Source organism: Amphiura filiformis, chromosome 3 (assembly GCF_039555335.1).
Source record: "Amphiura filiformis chromosome 3, Afil_fr2py, whole genome shotgun sequence".
NCBI classification, from domain to species: domain Eukaryota; kingdom Metazoa; phylum Echinodermata; class Ophiuroidea; order Amphilepidida; family Amphiuridae; genus Amphiura; species Amphiura filiformis.
In genome coordinates this window covers 30,914,934-30,930,290 of record NC_092630.1, presented here as the reverse complement: position 1 = coordinate 30,930,290, position 15,357 = coordinate 30,914,934, and positions in this window count along the sequence as shown.

Genomic DNA, 15,357 nt, shown 5'->3' with positions numbered 1-15,357 from the left:
CCTCTTGCTGTAATTCTCTAATCGATATCTATTATAGGACCGATCTTCTGAAATCCATACAACCGTGTCAAATGAAATAGTCTCGAATCATAATTTGTGCACGCAACGTTGATACGTCAGATTTCGGAATTTTATCAAAAATAGGCATAAATCACATTGAACAGGTTGAATGCTGGCAAAAGTAGATAAAATAACTATGGGTCGAATTTACATTAATCAGTGTCCTGGGGCCAGGATAACATTTAGGACTCCTTCGAATTCTAAAACAATACTTCGCCAAATGTCCTTGCTTTCATTTTCTCATTTAATTTGTTTTAATTTTAATTAATTTCTTTATCCACTGGCTCTCTGGTAAATCCGGTATTGCCAAATATTTTTTTGTCCATTACCCGTGTTAATCTATTTATTTATTAAAATGAACCACCTATTACATTCCTATAATACAATGTATAGGCCTAGTGTATTTGATAACAAATTTGTTTTTATTTTTGATTGGAATTTGGGTTCCGATTACACGATTTCATAATAAGATATGTTTGGGCATGGCGGAATTAGTATATGATTAAAAATAGACATACTCTTAGGCCCCCCTTTTAATGTTTGTAGGCCTACATTATTGATATCAATATTTATGTACAAAATGCAAAATAATGTATATATATTTGATTGTTTTGTAAACATTAAATTTGATGTTTACTCATAATTATGTCTGGAAAGTCAGGGAAAAACTAAGGAGTATCGGTATTTAGTTTCCTGGGAAAGTGGATCAGATGAGCAGTGAGTAAAAACATTTGCCCTAAATCTTTATTTGATTTTCATTGTTTTATGAATTTATTAGGGCTACTGGTAAAGTGCAGAAAAAACCTCCAAACGCACTCTAGGATTTTTCATCAGCAGCAGTAGAAATTTCTCTTGCATAGATTTTCTGGTGACCTCGCTTGGATTTACCAAACAATGAACCGTCAGGGTTATAGCGCGTTATTTAATCTGATTCAACTCGTCGTGGCACGTATATTTATTGCACGTGTAATACTTTTTGACGTCACGAAAAGTATTGTACATACAATATTGCACGTACAATACGGAGTCTGAAGCTAGCCTCAGGTAACTTATTCACGCATGGTTTAATTGACTTGACTTTATGTTGTGATCATTTAATATCGTGGTTTCGAACACAGAGAGCACTGAACCAGTTGGAAACGATCGATTTAGATGTCAGACTAGTACTACGGTGAATATAAACTGGACTTTATAGCTCTATAATTTGAACTACTTATATTAAAACACACGACATTGGGATTTAACAATTTGTTCAGTATTATCATAGGCCTTCAAACACATGTGTTTGAAGGCCTATGGTATTATAAAGCATGATCATGATATTATGCGCTAGTGTGTGTTTCCCGGGCCCGGCTATGTTATTTAGATATAGGCCTACATGTATTTTATTTGTAAAATGCTGAATATTTTGCAATGGTGTCATCTTGTATAATTATGATCCACCTGTTTTTGGCCCTTTTAATTAATAGAAGCTCGATTATTCTCATTTGATGTTTGATTTATTTGAGGTCATTAACAGGGCTGTCAACTTTTTGGAATTGCTTGGCGTGAGACAGATGCGTACCGGGATTTGCCGACTCCAATGTTCATTTTGAACAATGATTATTTGAGCCACGGCGCTTGAGAATTTGAAAAGCGGGGTGGGGGGGGGGTTGGTAGAAACAACAAATTATTCATGACGATGCTTGAGATTTTACTCATTTTCCAGCTTTTTGCGTGAGATTTACTACTAGGCGTGAGATTATACTAGGCCCTATCTTGGCGTGAGACCGTGCGAAAGTGACCCAATGCGTGAGACTCACGGCCAATGCGTGAGAGTTGACAGCCCTGTCATTAATCATAATTTATGACAATGATATTTGCAAGGGTGCAACTCTACTGGTCTTATTACAAGACTGCCCTATCCCAACCCTAAACCCTAATCCTAAACTCCGTAAACGAGGACTGGACTCAAGTCTAGCGAGTTGCACCTTATTCGGTAATTGTACACTATTATAGAACACCGTTTGTAACTATACCATTTTAACACCACAGAATGTATATTCGTACTTTTTTGTTGGTATATATATCGAACAGACAATTATATAGTTATGTGATCTCTGTGTCTAAAGCGCCACCTAACTCTACTTTATGGTTATGTGAAAGTAGTATTTCTAGTATTTGAGCGTGCACGTATTATCTAGAATCTATTGTTTAGCGTGCAGGTTTTAGATAATGCATTGTTTAGCGTGCAGGTTTATATAATTTGGGCTGTGAAGGGTAGTTCGCGAAAATAATGCACGGGAGAAGAATACATAACGATGAATAGAAACGGGCACTAGAAGTGTATAGTCGGATATTGCGACTTGTGTATCCTGGATGGACGTGATGTAGAACGGTCTAATCTTGGTTCTCATCATCCAAATGAGCTTACCCGATGAGTCATGCTCTGTTATAAAACCCCTGTCTATATCGCCAGCAAGGATTCTGCCATCACTAAGAGTAGTTAGGCTACTAATGTCAACCTCCTCATCAGAAAGCTCTTTTGATCTTGTAGTGATCGTCTTGAGGTATTCACCCGTTGGTGAGTACACTTCGATGCCTCGATATTTTCCTCGCTATTACTGCGTTGACAGCAATTTATCTCTTTCGCGGCAAGACGCCTACAAAGTGGCATTGTACTGTTATTCTATTTGCCGTCGTAAACCGGGGAAGGGAGGGTTACGGTGCAGTGTCGACACCCTGTATTATAAATATTTTTTCCCTGCAACTTAATACTCCGTTGGTGAGCGACGGGCGATTGGTATTTCACCGATTTCACCGAACGCAAGAAAAGGAGTCCTATCTGATTGGCTAGAAATCGATCGCTAGATCGCTCAGTGATGAAGTACAAACTCAAAATGTAGAGATGAATTCTTTTTAAATCAATATTCTATTATTGACGCAGATAAAGGAAGTTGCATAGTGTCTCAATATAGTGCATTGTATTATAGACTATACAGCACGTGGATATGAGCTTTATATGATTATTCTATCAAACAGTTGAATATATCACATTTTTAATGTACGATTTAAAAATCGTTATGGTGAAAATGCAGTAAAATATATGTGTATAAAGACAACAGCAATCGCCGCTGAGTGTATTGAATTTCCAGTTAGTGTATTGAAAACAAAACCTGGGTCTTACCTGACAACAAATCGAATTTTTTGGTAATAGCAACATCATATGGGGTACTGAGCATGCGCAAATCGTAAAAACGTGTAAAGAAACTCTGTGGTATCTCATATCGTGTAAATGGTATGCTTAGCCTGAGTCGCTCGGCCTATCTCGAACAAAATCGCCATGCGTAGCTTTTGAAAAAGGATTCGCCGTCACGGCAATTTTTGACACGAAGATATAGGGATGATGACGCTGTGTGGTGGCAACATAGATATATCGGAATTTTGATTTTGATTTGATTCAGACGAATCGCGCCGAACTGCGATTTACATGTTGAACTTCGTGTTGAACCTGACAAAGAGACGAATCGCATTATGTTATAAAGGAGGTAGATTTATTGTATAGTACAGCTGAAACCCTTAATTAATTTTCTAAATTCTATACTAAATAAAATATTCTCACCCTGTTAGTGTATATAGCTGGGTCTCAAGGAAGAACAGATTGAGAAATCTATAACTGTATCGTCGGAAACTGACTTTTTGGGGTCCGGATATTTTAGCGCATAAATCAAACATAACTGAATAACCAACGTGGTTCTGGAATATATCAGCTGTCACATACTTTTTGAATCTTGACAATTGACCCCTCCGTTTTTGAAATAAAAGAATTTTATTTCCATGGTTCAACGGAGTCAAATATTTATCAATGACAATCTAACAATATAGACGTATCATGAGCTGATGACGCGTAGTATACGCCGTAGAAGTGACGTAGTTAATCGGATTAACTACCATAGCAATAGATGAATACAATTTTGACTATACCGCCCTGTTACGCGGTACCGCCGCATTGAACCATAGATGTCAAAGAAAGGCTGATCACTCCCCGGATCACTCGCACCTGTAAGATAAGTATCTTTGAAAAGAGCGGTATTGTGTTCAATCTATGTTTGCTGACATAGGTGATTAGTGCAATCTGCTTGTAGTGCAGTGCGGTCTATTCAAAAATTGTATTCATCTATTGCTATGGTAGTTATTCCGATTATGACGTCACTTCTACGGCGTATTAGCACTCCGAATACCATGAATACAGATCATCGATTGATATTTTAATCTGTGGAAAGGTTTGAAAAGTTTCATAAAATTCTTATATTCCAAGAACGATGTGGTCAATTGTCAATATTCAAAAAGAATGGGATAGCTGATTTATTCCTCAATTACGCCAGTTATGTTTGGTGTATGTGTTAAAATACCGAAACAATTAAGTTTCCGATGATACAGTTCTTTCAGGGACACCCTGTATAGGCCCAAATCTCATTTACTGTTTACAAATCCTATATTCTACTACACTAAGCCAAAAAAGAAACTTATAATTTTTCACAAGGTCGTATCTTAAAATCCTGTCCATCAAAATTAAGATGCCATTCTCACAGATTTCTTTTGCTGGGTGCCAATAGGGCTGTGAATGTGGTCCAGGAAGCTGTTCCATATCAGTGCATTTTGCTATTGTGTCAGTTGGACAACTGCTTAATTACTGACATGTGTTTAGAGTAGAGTATTAAGGCAATCCTGTGTGTAATTTTAGTTAATTTTGATGGACAGGATTTTAAGATATGACCTCGTGAAAAATGATATGTTTCATTTTTAGCTTAGTGTATATACCAGCTGACCAGCAAGTTTTTAAACAAACGGCAAAATCAATGATGCGTGCTAAGGTTTATACTGAGTTGTATTCAAGGTTGTTGCTTCATATAGAAGTCCCAAATATGCTAATGAGGATTTATAAATACAATGTCACACTCTAACACACATGTAACACTGGTCATGCTGGTACTCTATTCTATAGCACCTACCGTATTCGACTGAATAATTATAAGTCTCATCATGCGCAACGGTTGAGACCTTTTGGATTTGTCATAAAGCCGAATAGCTGTTAATACCCGTTTGTATGGCAAAATTAAACAATGCAAAAAGTATTGCAAATATAAATACTGCACTATTTACTTCCATAATACACTTCAAAATTATTCATCGTAAATGTTCTAAATTTTTGAAGGACCGATAGGAATGGTACCAAAATATAGAAACGCCGTGTCTGCGTGTCTTTAGTCGAACTCTCGAGCGGATCATGAAGGTAGACACAGTTTCATAAACGTAAACGTTGGGTGATTAGATTAGAATTACCTCAAACCATCTTGAATGTATGGTTTCTCGATGATCTGAATATTTTTACCTTATTACATTATTGGAATGTCGCCTCCTCTGCCCCCCACCAAGTCTGCTAACACTGAAAACAAAAACTCGTATTATGTAAGCTGAACTAAGCTTTTGTTTAGTAGAACCACTAGTTTCCCCTGGTAAACTAGTTTTTAATGTCGGACTAAACGTCCATCTAGTATGCTTGGCTAGTACAGCATGCAGTGAGGGAAAATGTTAGTACGGACATGCCGAACTATGCCATATTATGGTACTTTACTAATAAGTGAAAATTAGTTGCACCGCAAAAGTTGGTCCAACTAACTTTTCTGGCTTTACGAATTGGTAGAACGAATCATGGTTGTGGACCGTACCAAGGGTTGTACTAAAGTTGAATTTACCGCCCTTTTGATCACATGACATGACTCTTATGACAAATTAAGCTAGTAGAGCTAGTCTCTACTAGCTTATAGACGACATTTCACACATGCAGCTGTAGACATAGCACATCTAGCGTCTTGAGATGGACATTTTAGCCCAGATTCTAGCCCGTTAGAAATGGTCGAAGAAATGGAAAGGTATGTTTTATTGACATTTTTCCCAAGCTTGTTTTTGAATAACTTACAAACCGTTAGAATTTGAAATGAGATTGTAAATCGGAACACAAATGTCATGATCATGGACCGTGGGTTTGTGCATGCATGGTTGAGGCTGCCATGGCTGCCGAATTCGTGGAAACCTTCATCATGCCGTGTGTAGTAGGAAACAGGGCTCAAAAAACGGGGCCAAATCTGTTTTTCAAATTCTAACCATGCTAAAACGGTTTGTAAGTTATTAAAAAATACAAGGTTGGGAAAAAAAGGTCAATAAAACATAAGTTTCCATATCTTCGACCACTTCTACCGGGCTAAAATTGGGCTAGTTCCACAGACTAGTTCAGTCAGCTGAACTAGTCGAACATTAGTACAGAATGCCCTATTAAAAAAAAATAGTCGTACTTGACATCGTTTTTGATAGTAGAGCCCATTAGTAGAACACCCCAATATATTAGTAGAGTCCCTAGTAAGCTCTAGTAGGTCTAGTTGAACTAATTTATTATATTAGTAGGTCAAGGTTGAACTAGTATTTTGATAGTTAAGTCCCTAGTGTATCCTGACCTACTAACATATAGTTTAGTCCAGTCCAGCCGTATTAGTTACAGGTTAGTCGTACTTGACATTGTTTTAACTAACTTTTCCTTAGTTAGTCACCCCAAGTTTCGTTTTCAGTGAAGTCTTGTGATTCATTATTAGCAATAAGATCAATAGCAACTGGCATTCCTACAAAGAAGGAACACAGCACTTTCCACGACCAGTATAAGAAGGTCAGTTGCTTCAGTATTATAGCATGATTAATAGAGTAAAGTATCTATAATAATCATACCGTAAAACCTCGTCTACAAGCATATAGAGTGCTTCTGATAAAAGCTAAATTAATCCAGGCGCCATTATGGAATTTGAGCAAATAAATTACAGATCCAAGCACATACAAACAAGTATTATTGTAAGATCAATCTATTGTATTGGCATATTTACGCATGTATCGTATTAATTTAGCTTTCATCAAAAACACTATAGGCATATATGCTTGTAGACGAGGTTTTACGGTACACATGTATGTATAAACATTAGTTAACATTACCGACTCTCTGTGACTGTTCAATCTTATGTATAGCATATTTTTGCACATTGTTAAAAATCATGCAATATTAAGTTTTATATCATTCGGTACAATTTAACTGTACTTTGATCAGCCACAACAAACAGTCCATCTGCAGTCAAATCCACACCTTTTGGATAGTACAATCCGTGCGCTAGACTAGTAACTAGTCGACCTGTACTACAGCAATATTGCTCAACCACACCCGTCCTGGAGATCGGTTGCTGATATTGACTACCTTCATTACGGACCACCAAGAGGCTCTCTGTCTGCCCATCGTAGCTGATGCCTTGAACGAGTGGTATCTCTTTCTGCAGAGCTTCTTTGCCGGATTTGATATCCAAAATTACCACTTTGTTCTTGGTATGATCGGATATTGCGACTTGTCTATCCTGGATGGAAGTGATGTAGAACGGTCTAATCTTGGTTCTCATCATCCAAATGAGCTTACCCGATGAGTCATGCTCTGTTATAATACTCCTGTCAATATCACCAGCAAGGATTCTGCCATCACTAAGAGTAGTTAGGCTACTAATATCAACCTCCTCATCAGAAAGCTCTTTTGATCTTGTCGTGATCGTCTTGAGGTATTCACCCGTTGGTGAGTACACTTCGATGCCTATTTTCCTCGCTATTAGGAAGTTGCCATCTGCGTTGACAGCAATTCCCTTTGGACCCCACCTATTCAATGGCTGCAGTGTCAGTGTCATATTTTTGACATATCGGCCACTTTCCTGGTGGTATATCACCACTTGCTTACTACCGTAGTAAGAGTCACAAACTGCAAGCATGTTATTGGATAACAATGCCACTTTGTAGGCGTCTTCAAAGTTTTCAAGCTCTTGAACCAATTGGAGCTTCCTGGGTGCTACCACTTTCAGTACTTTACCCAGCTGTGGCTTTCTGGACTTTCCTGCTTCTTTCACGAATTGAGCGGCGTGGGATTCTTGTCAACCACTAAATTGCGGCGGCCTTCTACGTTTAATAGTTTCATCTTCTGAATCACAGAATCATGTTGTGTAACGTAGGAATTCGGTAAAGATACCGTCTCTGTCGCGGCATGACATGCGTTTTCTAATTTGTTGCCGCGTTTTTCAAGTCGATCAATTTCTTGTTCGATCTTCTCTACCTTTGCTTTTCCTATCTTTTGCAGTTCAATCTTCAAAGCTTGGGCTTCTTTCAGTATTTCACCAATCCGCGTTTGAACCATTCGATCGATGACTTTATCTTCTTCAGAGAGCGACTTTTGAACCTTCTCCTTCAAAATGTTCAGTTCTTGAATTGACTGCTTGCATGATAATCCCTCATTTTTAGTATCATTCAAAACCGAATCAAATATCTCTTTCTGTTCTTTTAGCACGCTTGCCAAACTCTTAGTTGCATGATGTTCCCCAGAGTGATCATTACAACACGACTGACATATAAGACAATTGCACGGTTGACAATACAAATTCAGCTCAACACCGTGTTTTAAACAATTTGAGGCCATAGTCATGATAGCTGGTGTTCGATTCCAAAGACAGTAAGAAAATGTCACGACAGTATGATCATAAATGTAAGCCTGTATTACATAGAGTATCTCGAGTTAAAGTAACTGACTCGATTCTGATCTTCTGTGCAAGATTGTTAAAAGGGTTCATACCTTTGGCATAACCGCCCAATACACCACATCCACAACTGCAGGGCAAGAAGTGATCGTTGCGTTGTCCTGATTATAAAATGTCAACATATTATGAGAGCAATCCAATTGCTTAGATACGTACGACGCTTGCAGGACTGTTCCCAACCAAGATGAAACGACTTAATGAGCTTTAATGCGCTGATTTCTTAGACGGATATACGCTTATGAACACAACCATTAAGTAGGTTTTCTTCCGATTATATCAGTTGCTGCAGGTCAAAGCATAGACCATCGATACAAAGTAACTATTAATACAGTCCTTCAACTGAGCTGGTGCTGTTGTTGTCGTCGTATTATTTTACTACCATTGCAAAATATCAAATGACCTTCAAATCATTGTTGTTTTTGTCTCACCAAAAAAAATCACCGTGGCGCAATTATTATTCATATAGAGACTATCGATCAAGAAATGGTCCACGTCCAAGAGTAAAACCGAGCTAAACTGGATGAGCCGGGATTATGAAGCAAAATCGTGACAGATATACCATACCCTTGCCTGTTTATTTCTAGAAGTATTGTTGTTGCTTTAAAACAACAGTACTCCTATTCAGTTTCCCACAGCAGGCTCAGTTGGTTTATGAATTTTATACACCAGCTGATATTCTGAATAGAGATATTTTATGCTTGGCTATACAGATATGTCCTTCTGTCACGGACAGCTGGTTTCCAATCACCGCAACGCCTCTGTACGTGGTATTTGCAATGATAATTATATGAAAGTAATTTTCGTAAAATGAAGGTAATAACAAATTAACAATAATAATTATTACTCTCCATATTTTAGTCAATTCCAGGGTCAATTCTACGTATTAATGAAATCGAATTTGTATCGAAATTCCTTTCTGGGTCAAGTTCGAGTACTCGACGAGGTCAGATACAGATAGTATTACCGGACCGTGTATAAACCACAAATAGAATTGATGACCTTTAATAATTACTTTACGCATCTTATGAAATACTTTGTAAATCTATACCTGCAATAACAAGGTATTATTTTGTGGCTTCTTATTTTCAACTACAGTCATGACAGTTGGAGCTAGTTGGGGGAGAAATATCATGTACAACTACAATTACAAAATGTGTGCAATAAAAAAGTTATACCGTATTTAATTACCATATAGTCGCTTTGTATGTAACTTAACAATAATTTACAATGATTATTTTTCAATAAACCCCACAATTCAGCCGGGAATTCAGCCTATACATCACTTTAAAAAATACTATATTGAACATTAACGTTGTTCAGACCAGGGGTCTCATATCCCTCAGATATCTGTTCAGATATATAGGCCTAGGCCTATGTATGTATATATTTTAATGTTTTAATTGTACTTGTATTTTATGTATGTTAATGTTTAATTGTACTTATTTGTTTTTCATGTCTGCGCCTCGGAATCGTTCTACTAGATTGATGGCGCATTACAAATGCTTATTATTATTATTATATCTTGTGAAAAAATAAATACTTCAAATTTCTTTTATACTGATGAAGTTTTTCTTAAATATGATAATTATTATAGCATTTTACTTTGGTGGGTTATGTAGACCTTTTTATATTTTGTACTAATATTATACATATTTCTTTACAGTTAAATCTATCACCTTTCTATTACTTTTATTGTCCTGATTACTATTACCGGGACTGCTATTAATATTATTATTATTATATTTCTTTGTACCATCCATCATCCACAAAAACAATGAAGGAATGTAGCAGTAAAGTGGGAAGAAGTTGAGTAGTGGTGGAAGTAGTAGTAGTGGTGGTAGTAGTAGAAATAGTGCAGGGGCGTAACCAGACCTGACCTTCCGGCGGGGGGGGGGCGAGATTGAAAAATTTCCCAATTTCTGATCAAAAGTTGTAGTATTCTTGTGCGAGCGGCTTGCCGCGAAGCGTTAAACGGCCTGGTTTTTGGCATATTAGAAGCTAAAAAATCAAGTGTTTCAGAGTACAAATTTCACAATGAAAGTAGTATAGATCTTCTTTCTTTCCCTTTTCTCTCCTCCCTTTTCCCCTTTTCTCTTCTCCCTTCCCCTTTTTCTTCCCTCTTTTTTCTTTTCTTCTTTCCCCTTTTTCTTCCCTGTTTTCTCTTCTCCCTTCCCCTTTTTTCTTCCTTCTTTTTCTCTCCTTCCCCCCTTTTCCCTTCCCAATTTTTTGCTCTTGTAAGGCTTCCCAGTTTTTTTGTGTCCGCCCCCCGGTTACGCCACTGAAGTAGTGGTGATTACTAGCAGTATTAATATTATTAGTTAGTAGTTACAAGAGATGCTTTCATCATCATGATCATTGAATATCATAGGCGTATAGGGGATAAATCCCCCCAAATATTTTGACAGGGCTGGTCCATCATCCCCCAATGTTGACGCCTGTTTCTGATCAAATTAACCTCATATTTTAGCCTAAAAAGTGCCAATTTTTGCACGCATGTAAGTTTTGCACCATATTTGACCAGTTTAGCTTCAATATGCCAAACATTTTCGCGCGAATTTATCATAAAATTATTCTGTCGCCAAAAGGTGCTGGATTCATAATACTTCAAGAAATTTGTCTAAACCTCATCCCCCCTCATGTCAAAAAGAAATCTACACCACTGTTGAATATAATTGTTAAATATGACTATCCCTGGATTCTTTTATGGAATGATTAAGGTTTAACACTATTTTAAAGTGTTTTTGTTTTTGGTAGTTCACAGCATCTTGCGAATGGTAGTCAGCTTTGGCAAAAATCGCATTGCTCATTTCATAGCGAGTGTGTAGAAGAATTCAAATATAATAGACTAATTGAGTAGGGCAAAGTACACTGATCAGTATACCTTTTGTTTGAAGCAAATCGGACATACGGTTTTCATAATACATCAATTTATATTTTCTTTGTATCTTATTGTTTTTATCAATAATCAATGTAGTTAATGAGCTAAAATGACTGTAAAGGCTCATTAATATGTAATTTTTGCCAATATTTTGCTAAAAATCCATGCATAAATGTTCATAGTACTTTTATTTTGCATACTTTTGCCCTAAAACTTTGCCCTTTTGCCCTCAAAGTGTTTCTAATATGTTCTAATGTATTATATAGCGAAGACGCCCCCTAATTTGCATATTTGCATAATTAATGAGCTAATTTGCATAAATGCTAATTAATTATGCAAATTGGGGGCGGATTCACTATATAATACATTAGAACATTATAAGGAACACTTTGACCAAGTTTCAAGGCAAAAGTATGCAAAATAAAAGTACCCTGAACATTTATGCATGGATTTTTAGCAAAATATTGGCAAAAATTATATGTTAATGAGCTTATCCAGCCACTTTAGCTCATTAACTTTATTGATTATTGATAAAACAATAAGATACAAAGAAAATATAAATTGACATATTTTGAAAACCGTATGTCCGATTTGTTTCAAACAAAAGGCATATTGATAGTTGTGCTTTGCTCTACTGAATTAATCTGTTTAAAACATGCTTAGAGCACTTCCATAATGCCTCCAATACCACCTTCTAATAAGCCACTGTGATCAGTGACTTCCTGTCCAGTTCCAGGTAAAGTCTTGTGGGGGTCAGGCAGCAAGGCCATTGCCCTGCAGTGGCCTTGCCAGGGGAGCAAAGGGGGTAACAGCTGCCCTCTGTGAGAACCCTCCCCTTCTGCCTCGATACTAGCCGCCCTGATATTTGAGATTTTGTTTGGCCTTTTTTTGCATTTTTAGCCCATTTTTGACGATTTTTGTCAAAGTTTTCCCCCTTAAAAGTTGTCTTGCCCCCTCCCCCCTCTGAAAAAGTGCTCGGCTGGCTACGCCACTGTCGACTTGAAGTTGGGACATACCTTAGGGTAATTATTTCATTTTAATTAATTTTTAAATAAATAAAAAATATCTTGACTTAATGATATAACAAGTTTATATCTTTATTTTGTAAACATTATATTAATCAGTATAATTAAGAAGCCGTAAATCTTATTTGGTGTGTGAAACTTTATGTACAATTACGATTTTTACCATGAATATTAACATAATCTTTGACTAATAGCTATACTCCATGTTTTTCGTTAGGATCATAGGAAGTGTTGATTTCAAGATCAAGAATCAATTTAGATTATGGTAAATAGATTATGGTAAATAGATTATGGTAAATAAAATAGACTAATCATCTACTTATGGTTCAGGACCAGGGGACCATCCAAATGTGTGATCTATATAACAATGCAATACTCGCATAATAATTACACCTGTTTTAATTTCACATGATTTTCTGACTTGCACAATTACTGCAAATTGCAAATAAATCATTGTTACTGACTTACTAATAACAATAACGGGTCAATGCCACATGCTAGTATTAAATATATGCAAAGGTCCTAAATTTATTTTTAGGATCTTTGATATAATGTAACAAAATATTGTTACTAAACTGCAAGATTTTCTAATTCACTTACGAAGTTCTATATTATGAAAAGGTACTTTATATTTATAGTATCGGACTCCTTCAGCATGATGCATACAAGTTTTAATAATCTTCACTCTCACAAAAGGGCAGTGGCAACACCAGGAATTTTTTTCGGAGGGGGTAGGGGCAAAGTGAAATTTAGAGGTGGCAAGAATTGGGAAAATTTTCCTAAAAAAGGGAAATTTTCGCCCAAAATTGGACCATTTTCATCCAAAAATAGGGTGATTTTCGCCCAAAATATGGAATTTCCCCCACAATAGTGGATTTCTGTAATTTTTTTTTTTTTTTGAGGGGGGGGGCAAAGAAAATTGGGGATAGACAAACTGCAAAAGAGTGAGTGTAGCAACCAGCATGTTTTCCTCTCAAATATTAACTTGAGCAACAAGCGACCTCTTACTCCTGTGGATTGAATGTTGTTTTTATGTTGCAATGTTTATCTAGCTTGGTTAAATTTATCCTTGCAAACAAGTAACAAAGACATGTGAGATATTGTAAATAAAATATTTTGAGGAGAATTTGCCTGTCCAGTATCTCAAAAAGTGAAAATTCCAACTTAACAGCCTATTTGTGGTGAACGGTCACATTTATAGGGAAGATCTATTTGTGGTGGACGGTCACATTTAGGGAAGATAAACGGGATACGGATATCAATTTTACCCTGCCCATTGGACCCACCACCCATTCGTTGACACACACACACACACAATGTCTTTGGCAAATCCCATCATTAAAGGCATTATCAATGATCATCCAAATGAGAACATCCAAAAATTTATCAAAGATTGTTGCATTTCTGATACAAGCATACTGTAGCTATTTAAAGGAGTATTTCGTGATTCTAGCATCCTCTATTTATGTCATTTTTCATTAGATATCCACGAAAAAAACATATTCCCAAAATTTCAGTTGCTTCTGATTTTATGCGTCATGAGTTATGCATGATTATGTGTATTACACTGCTCCATAGACAATGCGTTGTAATTTCGTTCTGGTGCACCAGAACGAAATTCAAATTTCACGATATCTTTGCTAAACGAATTAATCTGCAAGAAATATTTTGTACATAAACATTATGTAGCCAGAGGTTTCCAGTGATATAAAAATCTCAACTTTTTTTGAGAAAAGTGGGGGATGAGGCTGTGGATCACGAAATGCCCTTTAATTCCGCTTAGTTCTTAATTTCGCTAATTGCCAATGACCACCATTTTCATGGATATTTAATTTTGCTAATCCATCAATTCGTGTTTACAATTCAATGTTAAACTGTCAAATTAGCTGGTATTTAATTTAGCAAATTAAAGCTCCTAGCGAAATTAGTGAAATTACATCCCTAGCGAAATCTGCAGGAGCGAAATTAAGTGGGTTTTACAGTATGTGCTACTGAAGCAAAGAAATGGCAAACATCATAGTAATCTGATAAGGCAAATTCTGACATCAAAATGAGGATGAATAAAAGTAAATCCACACTTTTATTACTTCTATAGAGGCCGTCAGCCTTTCGCCATCTTGTGGGTACAAATGATCTGCGTGTTCATGAGTCGGACACTACGCGCAAGGCGCAGCGTGCCACGCAGCTGTTATCGCGCCTCAACGCTGGTGATTTTGCTGCTGACGATGGAGATCGAATCTCGACCATCACAGCGCAGTACCCACAAGATGGCGGCATATGACGTCACACTGACGGCCTCTATTGGTGCAATTGCCGCAAGTGGGTTGTCAAATTTGGAAACCATGGTTTACATACTTACGCTTGAAGTCAACATTTTAAAAAGCAAGTTACACTTTATACAGAGGGACTTCTATGCAGTGTTTATAAAATAGACAATTATTTTATGATCAAATTGGCCTATATATGTGACATGATCAAGGGGGAATGAGTTGCATGTCGACCCAGGTCGAAAATGAGTTTTACTTATGTGTCTAAAGAGGACATTCAAAGCTTTCAGAAACTGAAAACCCCATGTTGATACAACTTTTCTTTGCAAAGTTAAGTCAATTAATCAATCGCTGAAACAATATAAAACAAAAGAATTTTAACACTTTCTTTACCAATATCACCAATATTAGCGGTGCAGTTTGATCAAATATTTCGGTCGATCCTTCATGTAATTATTTTGTGTAAGCTAATCCTAACCCTAATCCTA